The sequence below is a fragment of the Arvicanthis niloticus genome, chromosome 8, assembly GCF_011762505.2.
Source record: "Arvicanthis niloticus isolate mArvNil1 chromosome 8, mArvNil1.pat.X, whole genome shotgun sequence".
Lineage (NCBI taxonomy): Eukaryota > Metazoa > Chordata > Mammalia > Rodentia > Muridae > Arvicanthis > Arvicanthis niloticus.
The window spans coordinates 34,599,097-34,618,568 of NC_047665.1; positions in this window are offsets into that span (position 1 = coordinate 34,599,097).

Here is a 19,472-nt window from a genome sequence, read left to right on the forward strand (position 1 = left end):
CTTTCATAGAATTTGAACTTTTGAGGCTATTCTTTTATACATGACAACAAACTGACTGGATTTAGTTGCTGAAAATACTTCATTATGTTTTTTCATAAAATGTAAAAAAACTTGTTATAGAACTAGAAATTGAATTGGAATTTTTATGCATGCTGATTGGCTTCTGGAGTTCTAAAAATGATAAGGAATCTGCTTGAGAAAAGCTGACATCAATGGGAGTACTTGATATCTGGGGCCACTTCTCCCTTGAGGAAACCAGGCCTCTTGTGTTCAGGGCTGGACCAGAGGAAGGGAAAAGTAACTAGGTGTGAGTGGGTGCAGGCAGGATCTTGGTCAGTAGTGAGTTTGTGGGGAACGAACACACATCCAAGAACAGCTTCAGAGAATTGGTTAAGTTTATTTGGGTTAAAAAAAGCTATTTAAACATTTTGGGCTTGAGTAGGGGCTATCAGAGTAAGTGTACATTATTGGAAGGGGCCAGTGTGCTGGGGATGCTGTATTTGCATGATGAGTGTAACATGGCTGTTAGCTAATCGACCTCCTCTGGTGAGACAAAGATGGGGAACAGGAACCCAGGGCTATAAGCACTAGGGCATGCAAATTCAGTGCAGTTGGGGGAATGATCCTACTTCTGGAGATCTCAGTATGATATCTCTGGGGTTTGGACACTTTTAACTCCATTGTTGCTCTAGGCCTGCTTCTACAAGTTCCACAGCTCCCTGGGCCCACAACTGCTTTGTTATATATTAATGCCAAGAGAGAGTACAGCAAGAAATCTCTACCAATGTAATTCGGGGACAATAGTTCTTGAAGCCAACAATATTCTGTTCCATTTAAGGCCAACTCTACAGGAGAAAAATATAAGTATGTGAGATGATAAGCCAAGCAAAACATATATCTTATGATTCCAGAAAAATGCAAATATATTATTGTTCACTTTTTACTTTTTGAATGGGTGAGATGTATTTGTCAAGCTGCCTTACAGAGTTTTGTTTATGTCTAGTTTGTGGATAAACTCACTTTACAGTAGATATAGGTAGGCTACAGACAAAGGAATGGTCAGCTAAACTTCTGAGAAGAATTCACTAAAGCTATGACATGGTGGGTCAATGTTCAGAAAAAAGTCACATACAGATCTTAACCCCTCCAAGAGACAGGAAACATATAAGAGGTTACAGAAAAAAATCCAAGAGTCAGAGGAAGCAGTGATGTGATAAAGAACAGTAATTTATATACAATCTGACATATCAATCAGGGGTCATGGAGTCAACTGGCTTCATAAGCAGCAGAAACATGCAGATACACAAGTCTATTATAATAGTGATGATGCTGTTAACATTACCTGAAGCATTAAAGTCACTGGGAAAATACCTAGGGTTTTATAACGTATTTCCTTCCTGTTACAGCAATGAATGGCCTTACTCAATCTGCTAGACCATACAGGAGGTTAAAAGTCAGGACTCCAGGTCATCAGCATTGTCCAGTAGCCCATGTAGTGTGGTAGAACTTCTCCGAGATTCAGTTGTCATTGGGTCAACCACAATTTTTGCAAGCTCTGACATGTTCTTCTGAGTAAATTTGAAACACCAATTAGTTTATTTGATCTCACTGATAGAATGTTTTCATTCTAGTTGTATCTTGTATATCTGGTATTAACAGATATTTTTACTTCTTCAAGTAACCCAACACTGGACTTGGGAAAAAAATTTGCATCTAAAACAGATCTGTACAAACACAACACACATCAAGTTTTTTAAAACTGCAGGTATCAACCATTGGAACCCCCGCCCCTTTTTTTTGAGACTACTTACAAGAACTAATAGTGTAAAGTATCTTTTTAAATTCTTCTCTTCTAAATTATTTTCCTCAACTCCTCCCCTCCCAGTCGCTTCCCCCTATTTCCTTCATCTCTATATTCATTTCTTCTTTGTTTTCCTCCAGAAAAAGTCAGACTTCTCAGGTATAGCAAACAAACATGACATTTCATGTTGCAGTAAGACTAGGCACCTCCCCTCGTATTAAGACTGAATGAAGCAACCCAGTAGGAGGAAAAGGTAACCAAAAGCTGCTAAAAGAGTTAGAAACAGCCCCTGTTCCCACTGTGTTGCTATCTTATTTAATCAAGGAAATAAACAGAGCAATGAAAGTCAAAACGCTGGGTTATGTTTGTAATCCACTTGCTGGGAAGAAAGGCCCTTACAGGAACTTGGCTGAACATCCAGAGTACTTTATTTTAGCAAGTTTCAGGGCAGGGAGAGATCCATATTTTTTTAATTAAATAAATATATAGTATCTCACTAGTAACCCTTGAGGTTGTTACCTGTCTTCTATCTATACTTACATATTAAATAAATATGTGTCAACACATGGACATGATAAAGAGGACAATAATAGTGGTATATAATCCTAAAATCTCTGCATTGAAAATGCATGGTATTTAAAAATATATAAATGCCTCAGTCAGCTGCTTGTTGGGCTTCTCAGAGGACAGCAATGCTAGGCTCCTATCTGTAAGCTCACCATAGTGTCAGGTCTTGTAGCCTCCCCTTGAGATGGACCAAAAATTGGGCCAGTCAATGGACTGCCTTTTCCTCAATCCCTTCTCCATTTTTGTCCCTGCAGAGCTTTGAGACATAAACAATTCTGTGTCAGAGTTTCTGACTAGCTAACTGAGACAGGTACAGATACTTATATGGAACCAATGGACTGATGTTGGCCACCCTGTGGTTGAATTAGGAAAAGTCTGGAAGAGGCCAAAGAGGAGGGTGACTCCATAAGAAGACCAGCAGTCTCAACTAACCTGAACCCCTGAGATCTGTCAGACACTGAGCCACCAAGCAGGCAACATACATGAGCAGGTCTGAGGCTTCTGACACATACAGCATACGAATGCTTGTTCTGGACTCAGTGAGAGAAGATGCACCTAATCCTCCAAAGACTTGAGGCCCTATGAGTAGGGAGGCTTGTCAGGGGTGGGGAGATCCTTTTGGAAACAGCAGGAGGAGAAATGAGATAAGAAATTGTGGAATGTTAGATTGGGAGTGGCATATATATGTCATGGATGCTTCCAGAAGGAAAATATATCCCATCCTCGCTCCCCCTACTTCCATGAGGGTGCTCACCAATCTGTCCATCCACTCCTGCCTCCCTGCTATGGCATTCTCCTACACTGGAGCATAGAGCCCTTCCAGGACCAAGAGCCTCTCTTCCCATTGATGTCCTACAAGGCCATGCTCTGCTACATTTGTGGCTGGAGCCATGGGACCCTCCTTGTGTACTCTTTGGTTGGTGGTTTAGTTCCTGGGAGCTCTGGGGGTCTGGTTGGTTGATATTGCTGTAAGCCCCTTCAACTCCTTCAGTCCTTTCCCTAACTCCTCCATTGGAGACCCCGTGCTCAGTCCAATGGTTGACTGTAAGCATCCATCTCTATATTTGCCAGGCTCTGAAAGAGCCTCTGAGGAGACAGCTATATCAGGCTGCACTATATCAGCAAGCACTTCTTGGCATCTGCAATAGTGTCTAGGTTTGGTGTCTGTATATGGGATGGAGTCCCAGGCAGGGCAGTCTTTAGATGGTTTATCCTTCAGTCTCTGCCCCACACTGTCTCTGTAGTTCCTCCTGTGAATATTTTGTTTTCCTTTCTTAGAAGGACTGAAGCATCCACACTTTGGTCTTCCTTCTTCTTGAGCTTCACGTAGTCTATATCTTGGGTATTCTGCGATTTTAGACAATATCCACTTACCGACGACTGCTCTTTTGTGACTGAGTTACCTCACTCAGGATATTTTCTAGTTCCATCCGTTTGCCTAAGAGTTTCATGACTTTATTGTGTTTAATAGCTGAATAGTACTCCATTGTGTAAATGTACCATATTTTCTGTATCCATTCTTCCACTGAGGAACATTGTTTTTTTTTTCCAGCATCTAGCTATTATAAATAAGGCTGCTATGAACCTAGTGAAACATGTGTCCTTGTTACATGTTGGAACATCATTTGGGTATATGCCCAGGAGTGGTACAGCTATGACTTTAGGTAGAATATCCAATTTTCTGAGAAACCGCTGGATTGATTTCCAAAGTGGTTGCACCTTCTTGCAATCTCACCAGCAATGGAGGAGTGTTTTTCATTCTCTACATCCTTTCCAACATTTGCTGTCACCCGAGTTTTTGAGCTTAGACATTCTGATTGGTAGAAAGTGGACTCTCAGGATCATTTTGATTTACATTTCGCTGATGACTAAAGGATGTTGGACATTTCTTTAGGTGCTTCTTGGCCATTCATGATTCCTCAGTGGAAAAATCTTTGTTTAGCTCTGTACCCTATTTTTATTGGGTTATTTGGTTTTCTGGAGTCAAACTTCTTAAATTTTATGTATATTTTGGATTGTAGCCGTCTACCAGATATTGGTTGATAAAGATCTTTTCCTGATCTGTAGGTTGCCGTTTTGTTCTATTGTCAGTGTCCTTTGCCTTATAGAAGCTTTTTAGTTTCATGAAGTCCTGTTGGTCAATTGTTGATATTGAGACTTCTACAAGATTTCTCAAAATTTCTTCTACTGAAAATGTATCTACAAATATATGCATACTGTGACATAAAACTCCAGAAGTTATTGTAAGGAAAAAAGTCTTCTGTCCATATCATATTTGCGGGGAACCAGTCACTATGCATTCTTCATTGAGCACACTGGATATAGCCAATAGACAAGCAATCAGTTGTATCGAAGTCCAGACATGGAACAGAGCTAACCTAAACTGAAACTTGGTCAGGTATTGGGGACATGAAATACACACATACATACACACACACACACACACATACACACACACACACACACACACACACACAATATGAACTCTGTAGGTTATAGTCTAATGTTTATATGTTATACATATATATTACATATGTATATTATGATATATGAACTTATTAATATACATGAAACATAAAAAAGAAAAAGAAAGAATGAATGAAAAATGATACACTGGATGCATAAAAAATGGACTAAGAGTTTGACATGATCTTCAGGGAATAAACATGATCAAAGAATAGTATGTACATGCATGAAATGTCATAATAAATTGCATTATAATATACAATTAAGTTTTATTAAATAACTCAAAAGAAAATACATCTGCACAGAGAACTGTATTTCTTATCAAATTTTATTAACCACTGTGTTACTTCTAAACAATTTATGTAATATGATCCTATGATTTAAAATAACTCTACAGAATGAAGAAAATCAGCTCATCATATTTTAAAGGCATTGCACAGATTGTCACACTGGGAAGAGATTGAAGTGTCACTTCCAAACATAGTAATGTCAGCTATTTTGTATTTTTTGTGTTATTGATTGCACAATAGTAAGAGATTATCTGATACCAAATATTTTCAGAGAAGCAAGTATATCTACCACATAGTAGCTGGGGTTCCTTTATGCTCATGATATTCTTTTTTAAAAATTTTAATGTTTGTTCTGATTAAAATGTTAGATATATAGTCTTTTGCAGGCAAGACAGCATTGCAGATCAAAGGGTTATTGCCTAAATTGGTGTTTATGTTTCTTTTTTGGCAGCCTGCAGAGTGCCTTCCTTTACTAAAGACAGTAGAACATACAGGTGGAGGTTATTTGTATGCATCAGGTTAACTGCTACATGTTTAATGAGTTATGTGTGGCTGTCTTCACCAATAGGACCTGGCTGTCAGTTTTTTGGAAAGTAACCTATTATCTTGGGAACAGCTTCCATTGTTTAGAGATTTCCATGAGATCCCTTTGGACAACAACATAATATGATGTAACCAAGTGTTGGTACTGGAACTTTTGTTTGACCCAAAAGATGGGTAGTTGGGACTCTGCCCTCTCCCCCAATTATTTGAAGACTTTATTAGGATCACCTCTATATATTTTGGAGGTTTCCACTAAACTAGATTTCCACAAACCCTCATATTTCCCTCAGTTTTTGCTGTATCTCCCCACGTTCCCTTTGTCAATCCAATTTATCTTTCTACCTCCCATTCTACCCACAAAATCTCTTATATTTCCTTTTCCAGGGAGATTCATGTGCCCATTTTTTTTTTTGTGCTTCCTCTACACATAACTTCTCTATGTGTACAAATTGTAGGTTGGCAATAATTTATTTAATACCTGATATCCACACATAAGTTAATATATAACATATTTAGCTCTCTGGTCTGGGGTACCTCACTCCAGTTTTTCCAGTTTCATCCAATTAACTGGACATTCAACGATGACCATGCTAATTAATTAATTAGTTAATTAATTTTACAGCAGAATAATATTCTGTTTTTAAAAATGTACTAATTTTTTTATCCCTTTATAGGGACACCTCTGCTGTTTCCAGTTTCTGGTTTCTATAAATAGAGCATCAGTGAGTGTGACTGAGCAAGTGTCCTTGTAGTAAGATGAAGAGTATATAACTAAAAATGGTATAACTTGATCTTATGGTAGATTGATATCTTAGTGAGGGTTTTATTGCTAAGAAGAGACACTATGACCAAGGAAACTCTTATGAAAGACAACATTTAATTTGTGGCTTACAGAGAGGCTCAGTCTATTGTCATCATGACACGAATCATGGCAGCATGCAGGCAGACACGGTTATAGAGGAGTCGAGAGTTCTATATTCTGATCCAATTGCAAAAAGGAAAAGGCTCTTCTAGGCACCAAGGAGAGGTGGTCACAACACATACTCATACAATAACCAACAAGACCACACATCCTTATAGTGCCACTCCCCAAAACAAGAATACTCAAACACATTCTATTCCCTGACCCCTTTAGGCTTGCTCAAACATATGTATCTATGGGGCCATAGCATAATGCAAATGCATTTAGTCCAACTAAGTCCTAATAGTCTGTAACAGTATCAAAAATGTTAAAAGTCTAAAATTCAAAGTCTCCTCTGAGAATCATGCAATCTCTTAACTGTAGTCTCCTATAAAATCAGAGTCAAAAAGCAGATTGCATACTTCCAACATCACAGAATATACATTAACATTCCAAAATGAGGAAAAACTGTACAAAAGCAAGACAAAAAATCAGTTGGACAAATTTAAATTATACATCTCCATGTCTGATGTCAAGCATTCTTTCAATCTACAACTGTCATCATTTTTGTTGACTGTAACAATTTCCTTCTCTTGGGCTGTTTTTTCCTTGTGGCTAACAGCTTTCCTCAGCAGGTATCCTGTGGTCCTACCCAAGGAAACTTCAAGTTTACAACTTCTTTTTCCAGTGATCTTTTGTGTTACCCCAAAAGCTTCATTTCTCCAGCTCTGCCCTCTGTAGTACTCTAGGCTCTGGGTGACTCTGCTCCACTGCTGCTGCTGCTGTTCCTGGTGGCCATCCCACGGTACTAGCAACTTCCACTGCAATTAGGCTTCACCAATACCTCTTATAAGCTCTCTTCATGGTGACAAGCCTCAACTTTTTTGCATGACCCCTTCAGTGCTGGACCATCAATTTCAACTGGGGTTGAACCTTCACCAATGGCCTTCCCTGACCTCTCATAGTGCCAAGCCTCAGCTACTCTCCATGACCCCTTCATACCTTCAAAACCAATCACCACCTGGTGACTCATATTACCTACATCTGGCTTCTATTTCTGGAACACAGCCTCTCTGTACTCTCAGAAAATATTGTCCATAAGATTTCACCTTAGTGATGCTAGTCTCTTCTTAATCACTGTCAATCTCTTAGCTCCAGCTAACCAGCATCAATTATCCCAATAACCCTTCTTTCTATTCTTGACTCTGAAGATAGTGCCACATGGCTGAAGTCCAAGTTCTGCTGTTTGTTTTCTTGAGCTGAAATATTGCCCCCTTTTCTTTCTTTCTTTCTTTCTTTCTTTTTTTTTGATTTTATACTTAAACCAATTTTATTTTTTTATTTTTTCTATATTTTCTATTTTTAATGGATATTTTATTTACACATCAGATGCCATCCCCTTTCCCCATTCCCCCCCTTAGAAAACCCCTATCCCATGCCCCTTTTTCCTTTTTGCACTTATACATTTTTTAAAAAAAAATGTTAATCAAAGGCTTTATAAGTTTGGTATTGCTCAATCAGAGGTGTAAACCACTACCCAACCTAGATATATCAACTGTCTTTGACTGGTGGAGATACATGAATATCTACCTCCATATCTCCCCACTCTTTCTCTCTCTGTCTCTCTCTCATCACCTAACTTCTCCCCTCCTTCTTCTCCTCCTCTCCTTACTCCTTCTCTTCCTCTCAGTACTCCTCCAACCTTAGCTCCTCCTACATATCACCCTTCCTGTTAAAATAAAACTTTTCTCTCAAAATACAATTAGAGCATAATTTAGCATAATGCCAATTTGTACCAGTGAGGTACAAGATAGTCCTAATACCCAGTCCATTATTTTGTTGACTAACCAGAACCTCTGTCATCTATCCTAACTAAAACACTTAGTTCTGAACCTGGCTTTTTCCATGGCTTTAGAATGAATGTCAGCTGAAGACCATCCACTCAAATCTTTTCTCTCAAGGTAAATAGTCAGGATTGGCTATGAGACTATAATTTTCAACCCTGTCAGAAATCCAGAATGACTGAGTTAACTAAAATTGTGGGAAGCACAAAACATAGCTTCTAAAATTTAGCCAATTTATAGAGACCTCTGAACACCTGGACACTCCCTCTACTACAAAACGTTGGAGCATCTGTTCTTCCACATTCTGGCCCAGGATCATCTGAGTGTTGATATAGGCAGATATAATCAGTCAACTATTCTGCACGTGTGTCCATTTCTGGACAGTAATTTGTCTGTAGATGGGAAGAGGCAATTATTGTCTAGTGGCTGTCTCACCACAACTGGAGCAACTCCAAAGATGCTTAATTTCTTCTTAGAATTCAATACAGAAAGCTGTCAGGAGCAAACAGGTCTCTAATCAAAATGAACATTAATACAGAAATGTTTGTCACGTCAATTCTGTGGACTTCTGACGTTTTGAAAACCAACTATCCATGTAAGGTAATCTGGACTGTTGTCTGTTAACTCCACTCAGCTATTTCTAAATAAAACATAGAAAACACCCTAACAATAAACTCCAAGCCATGAATTTGCTATAGTCCCTTAACTCACAGGCTGATCATCTCAAATCAGTTAAAAAAGTTAAAGAAGGACTGGGTCTAAGCCTTGTATTCCTAAATGTGTTATACTGGTACAATGCCTATGAGCGTAACAATATTCATCGCTCTTTTATATCAATAAGAAGCTCGTACCAATGAAAACCTTAAAATTTGTAATCAAAGTAAATTGGTGCCATTTAAGAATTTATATCTTCATCTTGATAATAATTATACAGATTTCTACAAATAGGTTATGGCTATGCAATAAATCCTAGCTAATCCTCTCTATTCCCACAAAACCACTACTTTTTCCTAGAAAGACAGTCCAACATTTACCACCTTAGTCCGCAAGCCCAGGGAATAGGGGCGCTGACTCTTCATTAGCTTCTTCAAGGTGATTATGGGCATTGAGATATTAGAAGAGGAGTGGGGGGGAAGAGCAAATTGATAAGCCTCTGATGCTGTGTCTTCGTTGCATCCAGATGGAATTCCTGAACTTCAGAGGTTTGAGCAGGTCTGCCCAGCTTGCTTGTTGAGTAGATACACCAAGGCTGATCATTCTGCAATATACAATTCTGAAAACAAATTTTAGTATCAAGATAGTTTCTTTTTTTTAAGAGGGCTGACATTTTATTAAGGATGTTGGTTCTAACCGCTTTTCTTTTTTTCCCCCTCTTTTATTGGATATAATATTTACATTTCAAATTTTATCCCCTTACCTCATTTCCCCCACCACCCAGGAACCCCTTATCTCATTCCTCCCTCCTCCTGCTTCTATGAGGGTGTTCATATACCTACCCCCCCAATCCCTCTCCCCAACCTCAGATCCCCCCCACCCACTCAGTGCTCAGCCTTCAAGGTACCAAAGACCTCTTCTTCCACCTATGCCCAAGAAGGCCATCCTCCCCTACATATACAGCTGGAGTCATGTATCTCTCCATATGTGCTCCTAAGCTGGTGGTTTAGACCCTGGGGAACTCTGGCTGGTTGGTATTGTTGCTCTCCTCATGGGGTCACCAACTCTTTTGGCTCCTTCAGTTTACTCTCTAACTTCTCCATTGGGAACCTTTGATCAGATTAATGGTTAGCTAAGAGTATCTGCCTCTGGGTATGTCAGACTCTGGGGGACCTCTAAGGAGGCAGCTTATTAGGCTCCTGTCAGCTTTCCCTTCCTGACATCCATATCAGCGTCTATTTTTGGTGACTGCACATGGAATGAATACCCAGGTGGAATGGTCTCCGTACAACCTCTCCTTCAGATTCTGTCCCACACTTTGTCTCCATATTTGTTCCCTTGGGTATTTAGTTACACCTTCTAAGAAAGACCTAGTCATCCTTACTTGTTCTTTCTTCTTCATAAGCTTCATGTCTTCTGGTAGTTGAATCTTTGTTGTTTCAAACTTTTGGGCTAATCTCTGCTTATCAGTGAGTAAATACCATGTGTGTTCTTTTGTGATTGGGTTACCTCACTCAGGATGATATTTTCTAGTTCCATCCATTTGCCTAAGAATTTCTCGAATTCATTATTTTTAATAGCTGAGTAATATTCCATTGTGTAAAAGTACCACATTTTTTGTATCCATTCCTCTGTTGAAGAGCATCTGGGTTCTTTCTAGCTTCTGGCTATTATAAATAAGGCTGCTATGAACATAGTGGAGCATATGTTATTGTTATATGTTGGGACATTTTCTGGGTATATGCCCAGGAGTGGTATAGCTGGGTCCTCAGGTAGTGCTATGTCCAATTTTCTGAGGAACCGCCAAACTGACTTCCAGAGTGGTTGTACCAGCTTGCAACCCCACCAACAATGAAAGAGTGTTCCTCTTTCCTCACATCCTCACCAGCATCTACAATCACCTGAATTTTTGATCTTAGCCATTCTGACAGGTGTCAGGTGGTATCTCAGTGTTGTTTTGATTTGCATTTCCCTGATGACTAAGGATGTTGAGCATTTCTTAAGGTGCTTCTTGGCCATTCGTGTTTCCTCAGCTGAGAATTCTTTGTTTAGCTCTGTACCCCATTTTTAATGGGGTTATTTTGTTGTTTGGCATCTAATTTCTTGAGTTCTTTGTATATATTTGATATTAGCCCTCTATGGGATGTAGGATTGGTAATGATCTTTTCCCAATCTGTTGGTTGCCGTTTTGTCTTGTTGACAGTGTCCTTTGCCTTACAGAAGCTTTGCAATTTGATGAGGTCCCATTTGTCGATTCTTGATCTTAGAGCATAAGCCATTGGTGTTCTGATCAGGAACTTTTCCCCTGTGCCTAGGTATTCGAGGGTGTATCTGGCTTTATGTGAAAGTCCTTTATCCACTTGGAGTTGAGTTTTGTACAAGGGGATAAGAATGGATTAATTTGCATTCTTCTACATGTTGACCTCCAGTTGAGCCAGCACCACTTGTTGAAAATGTTGACCTTTTCCCACTGGATGGTTTTAGCTCCCTTGTCAAAGATCAAGTGACCATAGGTGTGCTGGTTCATTTCTGGGTCTTCAATTCTATTCCATTGATCTTCCTGTCTGTCTCTGTACCAATACCATGCAGTTTTTATCACTACTGGTCTGTAGTACAGTTTTAGGTCAGGGATGGTGATTCCCTCAGAAGTTCTTTTATTGTTGAGAATAGTTCTCGCTATCATAGGTTTTTTTTTTTTTTTATTCCAAATGAATTTGTAAATTGCTCTTTTTATCTTTATGAAGAATTGATTTGGAATTTTGATGGGGATTGCATTGAATCTGTAGATTGCTTTTGGCAGGATGGCCATTTTTACTAAGTTAATCCTGCCAATCCAGGAGCATGGGAGATCTTTCCATCTTTTGAGATCTTCTTCGATTTCTTTCTTCAGAGACTTGAAATTCTTGTCATACAGATCTTTCACTTGCTTGGGTAGATTCACTCCAAGATATTTTATTTTATTTGTGGCTATCGTGAAGGGTGTCGTTTCCCTAATTTCTTTCTCAGCCTGTTTATCTTTTGAATAGAGGAAGGCTACTGATTTGTTTGAGTTGATTTTATATCCAGCCACATTGCTAAAGTTGTTTATTAGGTTTAGGAGTTCTCTGGTGGAAGTTTTAGGGTCACTTAAGTATACTATCATATCATCTGCAAATAGTGAAATTTTGACTTCTTCCTTTCCTATCTGTATCCCTTTGACTTCCTTTTGTTGTCTAATTGCTCTAGCTAGGACTTACAGTACTATTTTTAATAGGTAAGGTGAGAGTGTTGCCCCCTATTTCTATTATATTATTGCCAGTGTTCTGTTTTCCAACTCCTTCACTGCCCAAGCTTTGCTGTCCTGGAACTTGCTTTGTAGGCCCACCTTGAACTCACCTTGGCTCTGTGTCTTGAATGCTGAGATTGAAGGTGTGTACTACCATGCCTGACTTAAGCTTTTTGTTACCTAGATATTGTTCTCTATGAGGCTGGTCTTGAACTCAGAGATATGATTGCCTCTGTCTCCTGGGAATAAAGGCCTATACCCCATGTCTGGACCTAAGATCTTCATGGTGACTATACCTCAAGATCCAGACCAAATACTTGTGCATCTCATATTAATTCAACACACAATATTTCCTTATATCTAAATGAAAGGAATAACCAGGACATAATATTAAAACTATCCATTATTCAACTGCAAATACAAAAACACTAAGCTTAGTTGTGTGGGATCTCGACATGAAATCATATTATGTTAATCTGTTATATTCTTGAACACAGAATTTAGCTTTATTGCACTTTCTGGTGTCCCTTTAATACTTGAACCATATATTTTATATTTTTCCTTCCAAGCTTGTTATTCTTTATTAAAATGCTCTTCATGAAAATTAAGTATAGGATAAGTCTTTGCTGGACTTTTCAAACTTCCTTTGTCAATTTTCTCACTAATGTGAGTCTCTTCACCTTAGCCTTAGGCAGATTCATTAGACAAGGGCAAAATCAGCCACATTCATCACCATAATATCTTGAGAATGATCATCAGGAAACATATTAAAATTCCTGTCCTCTGACACTTGTAGAGCAAGGGCTGTACAGTTTAAATCACATAAACACCAATGATTTTCATATTCCTAGTAGGATGGTTCATTAAGCTCTATGTTCAGCATTCCACTGGTTCCTAGATCCAATGTCCCAAATCCACATTCCTACAAACAAACAAACAAACAAACAAACAAACAAACATGATCAGGTCTATCATAGCAATATCCCAGCCACTTGTACCACCTTCTGTCATAGGTAGGGTTTTATTGCTCTGAGGAGACTCCATGCATGACAAAGCCAACTTTTATAAAGAACAACATTCAATTTGGGATTGGTGACAGTTTCAGAGGTTTAGTCCATTCTCATCATGAGTCAAAATTTCTACATCCTGATTCAAAGGCTGCCAGGAAGAGAATTTTAAGCAGCTAGAAGGAGGGTCATAAAGCTCACCCTCACAGTGACATACTTCCTCCAACAAGACTATACCTATTCCAACAAGGCCAAACTTTCTAATAGTGCCATTCCCCGGGGCAAGTATATTCAAACCACCACAACTGATTCCCATCATTCTGAAAAAAAAAAATGCCAAGCTGATTTCCATAATGGCTATAAAAATTTTACTCTCATAGCAATGGATGGGTGCTCCCCTTAGTCTGTATTCTAACTATCACACGCTATCACTTGTGTTATTAAATTTAGTCATTCTAACAGGTTAAACTGGAATCTCAAAATGATTTTATTTGCATTTCCCCAGTGGCTAAAGATACTGAATATATTTCTTTACTTTTCTTAGCCATTTAAGTTTCTTCTATTGGGAATTATCTATTTGGGACTATATCCTGTTTTATAAATTGCATTATTTGATTTTTATGTCTAATTTCTTGAGTTTTTAATATATTTATATTTACCAACTATTGGATATGGAATTGGTAATTTTTTTCTATTGTGAATGCTGCCACTTTGAACAAAGGTAGCACAAAATTGTAGGAGCAACCAACATTAATTCTATTTGAATTAAGGCCCACTATATGAGATGTAACCCATACTTAGCACTGCTTGTGTAGAACAAGAACTAGACTATTTGGCCAGAGACCTAAGGTAAAAAAAATACTACTTGTTATAAAAGAAAAAGGTAAAAGTAAAATGACTCCATGCTATTTTGCCATATTCATAGATCAGTGACTTATTCAGCTATTACCAGAGAAATATCTTCCTTCAGACCACGAGAACAAATAAGAGACCAACAGTCAACTATGTTTTACACACACACACACACACACACACACACACACACACACACACACGGGGAGAGAGAGAGAGAGAGAGAGAGAGACAGAGACAGAGACAGAGAGACAGAGAGAGACCTTAGAACACATAGCTCTAAATGGGATGTTTCCATCTAATCCCTTCCCTCAGAACAGGGTACCCTGTGGAAGAGGAGACTGTAATATCCAGAATGGATGAAGAACATCAGAAGAGCATGACCTTCTAAGTCAACTGAATAAGTCTCACATGAACTCATAGACTGAACATGAGGCCAACACAAGTGTTCACCAGGTCCTCTCCATATATATTAGAGCTTACAGTTAGCATTTTATGGGAATCCCAAGTGTGTAATGAGTAGGTTTCTGATCCTTGTGCCTTCCTTTGTTCTTTCTATTGATTTCCCTTGTCCAACTTAGATCTAACGGTTTCTATTTTGTCTTATCCTATTTTACTTTGTTAAGCACCTTTGATGTTCTTTCTTAGAAGCCTATTTTTATCTAATGAGAGACAGAAAAGGAATAGATGTGAGAATAGGTGGAGAAGAACTTGGAGGGGTAAAGGAAGGTGAAACTAATCAGGATATATTTTATGAAAAAAGATTCTATTTTCAATAAAAGAGGAAATTTTCAGATACCTTTTTATAAGCACGTAAAAGATCCTCCCCTCAAAAGAATGAATAAATGATGAACTTTGCTGCCTTTGGTATAATAAATGTGTATCCAAAGTCATGAGGTTGATATCTGTTTCTAGGTGTTAGTAGTTTGTGGAGGTGCTAGGAGTGGGGATTAATAGGAGTCTATGACCCTGGGTTTGGGGTCATGGGAAAGTAAATTGCCATTTATCCAGCTTTGTGTGACCAATCTCTTGTTGCTCAATTCCATATCTTGCCCATATCATAAAAGGCATTGGGTATCTTCCAAAGACATTACTTCCAAAACTGTAAACCAAAGCAACACTCCCTTCATAAGTAGTTTTCAATTATGTACTTTTCCAGTAATGAGTACATTAATTAAATATATGCATTTAAGAGGTTCTGCTTGAATAGGTTCCAGTATAGGCACTACTTCTATAGAAAAAAAAAACAGTTTAGGCTGTGATAACATAAGGCAAATTTCCATATTGAAAAGTAGGGTTGCTAATTCTCATGGATAACTGGAGTAGATTTAGAATCACTAATGAGATACACTTGGTGAATGTCTAGGGAGATATTTCCAATGAGGTTTAATTGAGGAGGGAAGAGAAACTCAAAATATGGTAACATCTCAGGATTTGGGGTTCTAAGCTTAAGAAATGAAAGTCACATTCTTGAGCCATACAAGCATCCAAAGGAAGTCCAATTAATAACAGTCTTATCCCAGCTGTGATACATATGAAGGAGAAAAAAAAACATCATGAAATGATAACTCTAAGGTTGTAGTATTGGCACTAATACCTTTGTGTTTGCCAACTATGGGATTCTGAGAATAAGAGATATGGACTTCTGCAAAGGAAAAGCACATCAATTGTTATCCGGTACCAAATGGTCAGCCCTGAAAACCTACATACAAGTAACAATATACAGACTAATATGTTAATATTAACCAAAAAATTACAGAATACCCAATATACAGTCCACAGAACTCAAAAAAGGTCAACAAGGTGAAGGGTCTAAGTGAGGACACCTCAGTCCCACCTGGGAGGGAGAAGAAAGCAATCACAAATGAGGAGGGAGGAACAGAACTGGGAGGGAAGAGGAGAAGGATCTGATATTGGGTGGAGAAAAAGGACTGAAACCCTAAGGGCCAGCAGAAAGAGCGGAAACAGGCAGCCTCAGAAGTTAGGAGGTTGGGGGGACCCTCCAGAATGTACCAGAGACCTGGGAAGTGACAGATTCTCAGTACTCAAAGGAAGGGACCTTAGATGAAATGCTCTATATTGCAGAGAAGGTACTTGTAGATCCCATCTCCAGTAGAAAAAGACAGGACATCAGGAGAGGGATTGGGGTGTCATCCAACAGTAAAAATTTTGATTCAAAATTGTTCCTGTCTGAAAGAATTGCAGGGATGGAAATGGAGAGGAGCCTGAGGAAAAGAAGGTCTAGCAACAGGCCCAAAGTGGAATCCAGCTCAAGTGGAGGTCCCAAGGCCTGACAGTATTACTGAGGCTATGGAGCACTAACAAAAGGGACCTATCATGACTGCCCTCAGCAAGACTCAACAAGCAACTGAAAGAGTTAGATGAAGACATTTGCACCCAACCAATGGACAGAAGCTGCTGATCCCTGTGGTTGAATTAGGGAAAAGCTTGCAGAAGCTGAGGAGGAGGGCAACCCTGTAGGAGGACCAGCACTCTCAATTAACTTGAACCCCCGAGTTCTGTCAAACACTGGACCACCAACCAAACAGCATATGCCAGTTAATATGAGGCCCCCAACACACATACAGCAGAGGACTGCCAGGTCTGGGTTCAGTCAGAGAAGATGCACTAACCCACAAGAGACTGGAGGTCCCATGGAGTTTAGAGGTATGGTGGGGTGGGGGTGGGGACATCCTCATTGAGACAGCGGAGTGAAGAGGGAGTATGGGATGTAGAACAGTTGGAGGGTTGACTGGGAGGGGAATAAAATCTGGAGTGTAAATAGATAAATAAAAGATTAAATTAAACATAAATAAGGCTGCTATGAACACTATGGAACACATGTCCTTGTGATAAGGTAGGACATTTTGGCGGTATATGCCCAGTAGTAGTAGTATAGCAGGGTCTTCAGGTAGAACTATTTCCAATATTCTGAAGAACGGCTGGATTGATTTCCAAAGTAATTGTACCAGATACTCACAGCCAACCATTGGACTGGGCCCAGAGACCCCAGTGGAAGACTCAAGGGAATGACTGAAGGAGCAGGAGGGATTGCCAACCATAAGAAAAGTATCAACTAACTGGGCCCTTCAAAGATCCTAGGGACTAAACCACCAACTAAAGAGCTACATGAGCCAGTTCCTGGCTCCTACTACATATGTAGCAGAGGGCTCCCTTATCTGGCATCTGTGGGAGAGAATGTGACTGGTCTTGTGAAAGTTTGTTGCCCCAGAGAACGATGATGTTAAAGGGGTGAAGTGGGAGTGGGCAGGTGATTGGGGTAGCATCCTCTCAGAAACAAAATGGAGGGCAGATGGAGTAGGAGGTTAGTGGAGGGGTGACCAAGAAGGGGGAAAACATTTAAAATGTAAATAAATAACATAATCAATAAAAAATCTTCAAATGCTAGGGAAACTCTGAAGAAAAAATACAGTTCAAAGATTGATGTTGCTGAAATTAAATAGTAGTGATTTATTGGGAACATGAAAGTCAATTTCTTTGAACTATGACTATAAAAAGAAGGGGGAAATAAGTACTATTTTTTGTTACCTTGGCCTTGTGAGTTTGCCTACTAGAATTTCAAACCATCCAGCTCTGTAGCCTAAAGTCGACAATGTGTATATTGCAGTTTTTCTCAGTCTTGGGTAAACTGAATGACATTACAATATTAAGGGTGTGCTGGGTCCAGTGTTCTATAAGTCACACTTACAAAGAAATAAAACTAATGACAGCCATGGATTTATAAGATAGACAGCAAATTTATTTGCCTATTTTATTTAATTTTTAAATGTGAAAATTCCTTAAATAAAAATAGATAACCACACATGTACATACATACATACATATGTACATACATACATTAAAACATGTGTATCTATATATACATACAGATATAAATTTTTATATTGTGTAAAATGAAGACTAAAAAAATCTCATTTATGGGAAATGAAAGTCTACAATTAGAGTTATATAAAACTGTGTTAATATACAGCATACATGCTAATAATATCATTAAGAAGAAAGGTATAAGAAATGCCTAAAGCTGTCTTAAGTATAATCTAACAAGAGGTACACTGTCAAATCAAAATCCTCTGGATTCCAGGCAATCGTGAAAGGATAAGCACATAGAACTGAAGATGCACAAAGCTGAGCTTGTCTGAGCTTGTCCTAAATGTGGACAGTGATCCTGTCTTCAGGGAGTGCACCATGTGCAATTCTATCCTGAACATAGAAATATTGTACAAGGGTGTTCATGTGGACATCTGCTACACATCCTACTGGAGATGTTGCCTGAGGATAAGAACTGTTAGACAAGCTTTGGTGTCCCAGAATTTTGTCAGTGGAGAAGAGGTTACTCACCCAGTACCAGACCCTACCAGAAGATTCATCAGATAAACAGCTCCTGTACAGAGGGAACCCAAAGAGTCAGGAGTAGAGAACTGTCTGTGGCATATGTGAACTACCCCAGAAAGGTTGCTGAGACTATGGCAAAGCATGAGCTAAATCATACACAGCAGCTATGAAGAATAATTCTTAACTATAAATAGATTATGATAGATAGATGATAGGTAGATAATAGATAGATGATAGATAGATAGATAGATAAATAGATAGATAGATAGATAGATAGACAGACAGACTGATAGATAGATACCAACCCACAGTTTCTTTTTGTAGGAGTAAAAAGACATGAGGGTGGGACCAACTCATAGTCTATTAAACACTTGAAAAGATTTTATTTACTACACACAGAGATCTAAAATCCAGGTGCCATTTTAGACTTTTCTGAAGTAGGAAGCACTGGTCCTTCAGGCACTGAGCTGATGCTCTCCAAATCTACTTGTTAATGTGACCTTGAAATGTCTTACTCATTTGGTAGTGAATAACATAAAAAGTGATAAGTTAACAGAAAAGGATAGCAGTTAAATAACTGATAATACATTACACAATTTTATGGGGAAAGACATTTCCAACTGGTATTAGGTTATTTAACACAACGTTAGTGCCTAGAGTAAATAGAAGGTAAGGTCTCTAAGGCTCCCAACACCATTCAGGCTCCTGAGGATACTGTTAGATACGCGCCAGTAGTAAACTGAATGGACTCAAATGTTGAAACCATTTCAATCTCTGGTTCCACTATATGGATAAATCAAAGTGGTATTGAACTGGAACTTTGACTGTGCTGCCTAGTTTCATGGCTCCAAAGAAACTAGGGAATCTTCTTGTGGACAACTCTCAGCATTGGGAAGACAAACTACATGCTAATTCTAGGGGCAAGCATG